Raw genomic sequence first — 6000 nt, forward strand, 5'->3', positions numbered from 1 at the left:
TTGAATACATGATAGTTGCAGCATTTCATATGCCATGTTTAGAATAGCCGAGCGTGTTATAGTTGCATTTTGCATGTGTTGCATTAAGCATTTTTGTATATTTAGGATCATACATGATTTCTAATATAGTTTCTATTTTGGCTTGGAGTACTCGGTGAGTTTTATGCTTTAGCATCCTTGCATGCGTGTGAGTGTTGCCATGAATAGCATGCTTACCATGAGGCTATGTGCTTGTGTGATATAACTGCCTGAATGCCTGTGGGTGAAGGTTGGGTTATCTGAATCGGAATAAATCATCAATTGTTTCAAGCCTACCTGCGGGTAGCAAACCATTTTCAAAAACAAGCATGAAATGTTTTGTTCCAATTTGGGTGACCCGGTCTATACTTATATGTTGTGAGCATCACATAGTAACCTAGGCTAATAACCGGTTTAAGGGCATACAAAGTTTTCAAAAATTGATATCATGGTTAGTAGAGGCCGGTCTATGACCGGGCGAGCGGGGGTGCTCACGAAGTGACCTTCCCCAATCGTACCCAAGTTCCCGAGCCGAGGCAACTTTGGTGATGACGGACACGTGGCCTTTTGGCACCGAGTCAGGGTTTCCTAAATTTCTCAAAATAAAATATTTAGGTGGCGACTCTGTATCTGGCAAAGCAGTCCATGTTTGGCACTACTTTTTCAAAAATCTGTTTCTCAAAACGATTTGCCGGATTTGGACTCTTTGGTTCAGATTAGGAACCGTGACGTTTAAGAGTCCGAGCTGTAGTGACCCCAAATGAACAGAACGGGACTTAACCCTCCCGAGGCGTTCGGGGGACGTCTACATATATGTGTACTTGTATATATGGTGAAATGTTTTTATTCAAATTTTGACTCTTCCGATGATTTTAACTTACATATCTAATCTAAGTTTTTTTTTTTTTTTTTATTAAATTCATGTCATTTTTAAATATATATATATACATAAATATTTATAAAAAAATAAGAGTTATTTTAAACTTATTTATTAAATTTAAATTATGTTTTAAAACTTTGTTTGCAAAACACCAATCAAAACTCGAAGTCATGTTTTTACAATATTAAAAAATTTCACAGGCTTAGAGTCCTGTTTTAAGAGCGGATTTAATAATTGACTTTTTTTATTTTTAGTGATTTTAATGTAAAAAACAAAAATGTAAATTACCAAAAAAGACAAAAGGAAAAAAAAAAAAAAAAACTCCAAGGTTTCACATATTTTTCATTTTAAACCATAGTATTTTTCACTTTAAACCACAAAAGGTTTCTCCATTATCTTACACAAATGGAGATGGATCGAGAGGAGCATATTGAAACACAAATATAACTATAGGATTTAATTTGTCGAAATTGAAATGCTGGATTTTAAAGTAAAAAAATGTGTGAAATGTTAAGGATTTTTTTTTTCTTTTTTGTAATTAACCCAAAAGAAAAAAAGAGCTGATTGAAAGGGTAATGTTTTTATTTAATATGAAAATTATACAAATCTTATCAAAGATGATAAGAGATTTTTGAATTTTATCATATTGTTTTAAAATTTAAAAAAAAAAAAATCATCAAGATTATGGTTTATAACTTCAAAGGAGTTGGATTTTTTTCAAATTCAAATTTGAGAGTGTGGAGAAGTAGTTCAGAAATACTCTTCTGATCCAATAGGACGCTCGAGAGCCTCAGCTAGTCACCTGAAAAGGAATGAACACTCCAGTCAAGGGTGCCAAAATTAGCACTCCGATGGATAAGTCAGTGTATACTCTATTGGTTGCTTATATCTTAAGTTAAACTTAGTTGTTCTCATGTACCTTGCTTTGGCTGTTGTTCCTCTATTTATATACGTTCTTGGTCCTCAGGGTAGGGCCCACTCTTAATCCGTCGTGTAATTATTCACGCGGCCCTCCTTTTGTCGTATCCCAATTTTCACTTGGGTTCTCGCTTAACTAGCTTTATGGTCGATTAGGATACTCAGCACCTAGAACATACGAGATGGGGGTGAATATAATATATATCTTGATTTTCTAAATATTTACTCGGCCTATCTGCGTCCCCTGATATTCGGCTCCCACAATTGCCCTCCAAACACCCCACTAACATTAGTTAGTCGGCGTGTTTGGTTTCGAACTTGAAAAGTAAAAAATTCGGCGATTAACCTCATTCCAACGTGTGTCAAAACGCACACGCTTTTTGGTCATCATTACAATTTCCCACCCCTTCGTACGCTTCCAACATTTAATGTGATTTTAAAACTGTCTCTTCGAATGTATGTTTTGAATACTTAGTTTCTGGTTTGCCTTCTAGTACGACTCTTTCACTTCGAGACCTCTGCAACTTCTTCATGTTTCTCATTATCTCTTCTGCTCCTTGTAAGTTTTCTTCTCCTTCACTTCCAATCCCATTTCCTTGTTTACTTTTAGTTTTGCATAAGCCTTAGTTTGGCTAGAATGGCAAAGCATTTGAAAGAAATCCTTTCTACGGACCGAATTTCCAGCTTCTGACGCCATTATTTCATCCCCGACGACGTCCATCTGTCACTCGTGGCAGACTGCACCACTGATATATAGAGGACTGATGAGAGTACAATCATCTTTCCTCTCCTATCGATTGCAGAGGCAGAGTCCGTTTTTCCCTTCACCCATTTTTAAGGGTCGTCCTTCGACTCTTGGGTCTAATTCCCTCCCAGTCTAACGTGAATTTTTTTCACATCATAATGGGGATTATAGAGTTAAACTGACGTCTTAGGATTAACCTAGGTATACCTACAATGCGACATTGTTATGTCTTAGCCAAGTCTACTAGCCGGCTGGGACGCTACTTTCTTAAGGCCAAGGATACCGATCAGCACTTAGTGACTATGCTTGCTAGCTCTGGCAAGCGTGTTGACAATATGATGGTCGTTGTCCGAGGCAACTGAAAATTCGACGAGGGTGAAGATCGTCTAGATCCCGTGCCAAGGCGAAAAGGCGAACTAGGTGGCCGTATAGCTCATTTTCGTTTCTTTTATTATTTTATATGTATTCGGCTCTCCTTCCATGTACTTACCGTTTTGTTTATGCAGGAAACGATTTGAAGAAAATCTTAGCTTTAGCCGACGACGCTGTACTAGCGGAAATTAAAATCGTACTACAGTTCGTTGGCCGTCCAAGCCTTCAAAAGCAAGGGAGGGCGGCCTACATTCTCTTGCAATACGAGCCGACTTACGCAACATTTCGGCGGCAGACCACATTCCAATTCCGAGAGGCGAAGAGCATCTTACATCCCTTATCTTTCCCAACTTTAGAAGCCTAAAGCAGATTGGTTTAGAAGCCTCCGATTCAGAACACGTGGAAGAGCAAGAACTCGAACCAGTCGCCGAGGACCTGAACCAGTTGAAAGCCGAGGTTGACAAAGCTCTTAACTCGGCCTTTGAGGAAGCCGGACTCAATCCGTCCGACCCTCCATCCACATCAGGCCGGGCGAATGTCTCTTTCAAAGACATTTTTACAAACTTAGGAGACCACCCCGGCGTTTATCCTAAGAATATGGTTAGGGAATCGCTCATGCAACTTGCCCGGAGGAAAAACGCCGAAAGGATTGCCGCTAGGAGGAGAGCCAAGGCCGTCTGATCAGAAACTCCACCTGCCACAGTTGCTGAGTCTTCTCCACCTATTATTACGGAAGAAACGACCCAGATCGAATCAACCGAGGTGGAGCAGGTAGAACAGACGGATGAGGCTGAGCCAAGGGGGAAAAAGCGCCCCACCAAGCAAGAAGCCGTGCACGGTGAGGACCAAAGGGACAAACGGCCGTGCATTGAGGAATCGGACTTGGTTGTTCCGTTCACTGTTCAACTAAGGATAAGGAATATGTTGATTGCCTCTGATGCGTCGGCTTTGAAGGACCTGGCTGTGGCCTTGAGTATGGCCTCCTCAATATCCCTGCCGGTTGACCGAGCCACATTTCGCGCGGAGCCAAATCTAATGCTAATTGCTTTGGCCGCTCAGTCAGCCTTATTGGTACATTACTTGCCTTATCTGCAATCTGCTGTCTAAATACATATATATAAATATTATTCTTATTATTTTTTTGTTGCAACTCTATTTTCTTGTTTTGTAGACGTTGGGCAGGATAGCCGAGATTGGCCGCCGTCAACATGACGCCATTGAACAAATCGGCTTCTTGAAAGCCCAAATTGACAATGAAAAGAACAAGGTTGTGGCTCAAAGGGTCGATTATGAGGCAGCGCAGGCAGCGGAGGAACGAGCGAGAGCCGAAGTTGAGGCCGAGGCCGAGGTCGAGGGAGCGAGGAATTCTAACCAATTAAGGCTTACTGTCGAGGAGAGGACAAAGGCGAGTGAAGATGCGTTCAAATTAGCCAAGGAGGTGATAGCCAAGATGGAAGTGGACTTGGAAGAATCGAAGAAGACAAAGGAAATATCTGACTCTGAGATTTCCAAAGCGTTCCAAGTTGGGAAGGATGCCGCCTTGGAAAACTACGTGGAAGAAGTGCCGAAGTTCGAGAATCAGGGCTTCAAACACGGCTAGGTCAAAGCCCTCACTGCTGCGAATGTGACATTGGCATAGCTGATTCCATACGAGCAGGTGGATGTTGAGCCACTGGCATCTGACCTTGAAGATTGATTAAGGCATATTTCGGTTTTTGGTAGGTATCTTAGATGTATAGTTTTTGTTAGTAGATTTTCATTTCTTTAAATGTAAGCTAGTTTTCATGTGTAAAATGACTGCTATTAGCGCTCAATTTATTAATGAAAATTTTCTATGCTCTCAAGTTTACTACATATATTATCTATCTTTAATTCATTAATGACAATTCCTTATGCTTTTTTCTTTGCTATATGAGTAAATAATATATCCAATAAGTTAACCGAACCAATTAAACATCTCCTGCCTCTTTGCTATTTAGCCGAATAACTAACAGAATTAGCAGTCAATCAATTTGGAAAGGTGCATGAAAATTCAATAGACTAACAACTAAAACGGCTTAAGGCTTCGACGTTTGGCCGATTATATTACTTCGATAGACAAACAAGTAAAACGGCTTAAGGCTTCAATGTCAGGCCGATTATCTTAACGAATATGCCTTTGCCCCAGCCGGTGTATGAACTAGTGCGCCGAATGACATCAGCTCTTGGAACGGTTGGGGCACTCAGCTCGATCGGCGCAAGGGCTTTCCCTATGGCCAATTAGATTAACGAATCTGCCCTTGTCCCAGCCGGTGCATGAACTTGAGCGCCGAATGACATCAGCTCTTGGAGCGGCTGGGGTACTCAGCCTGATCGGCGCAAGGGCTTGCCCCTATGGCCGATTAGATTAATGAATCTGCCATTACCCCAGCCGGTGCATGAACTTGAGCGCCAAATGACATCAGCCTTTGGAGCGGCTGGGGCACTCAGCCTGATCGGCGCAAGGGTTTGCCTCATAGCTGATTAGATTAACGAATCTGCCCTTGCCCCAGCTGGTGCATGTACTTGAACATCGAATGACATTAGCTCTTGGAGCGGCTGGGGCGCTCAGCCCCGATCGGCGCAAGGGCTTGCCCTGTGGCCAATTAGATTAATAAATCTGTCCTAGCCCCCGCTGGTGCATGAGCTTGAACGCCGAATGACATTAGTTTTCGAGCATTGATGATGTCACCTCGAGGGTGCTGCACCTGTAAGGTATAAATGGGTCGGGTGGTGAGTGGGTGGAGGGGCCATTACTGCATTCAGTGTTAATAAATTTAGGGAGGGAAAGAGCAGTGTGGACAATTTGTGGATGGCAAGAAGAGTGTTCTTCAATAGCAGAGGAGAAAGGAGGACACTCGCGGAGTTGGACGCAGAAATGAATCGGGGTAGAGAGACAACGCGCACGGGGAGCAGGACGTCGAGGGAACGTGAAAAACACCAGTCCCCGCATCGTCGAAGTAGATCACCCAGAAGGGAAAAACAGCAACAGGGCAGCTCCCCTTAACTGCGCTCGAGAGGAGAAACCAATGTTACTCCGCGTCCGTTG

This window comes from Camellia sinensis, chromosome 11 (genome assembly GCF_055761805.1).
Source record: "Camellia sinensis isolate YWXY chromosome 11, ASM5576180v1, whole genome shotgun sequence".
In the NCBI taxonomy this organism is placed as follows: Eukaryota; Viridiplantae; Streptophyta; class Magnoliopsida; order Ericales; family Theaceae; genus Camellia; species Camellia sinensis.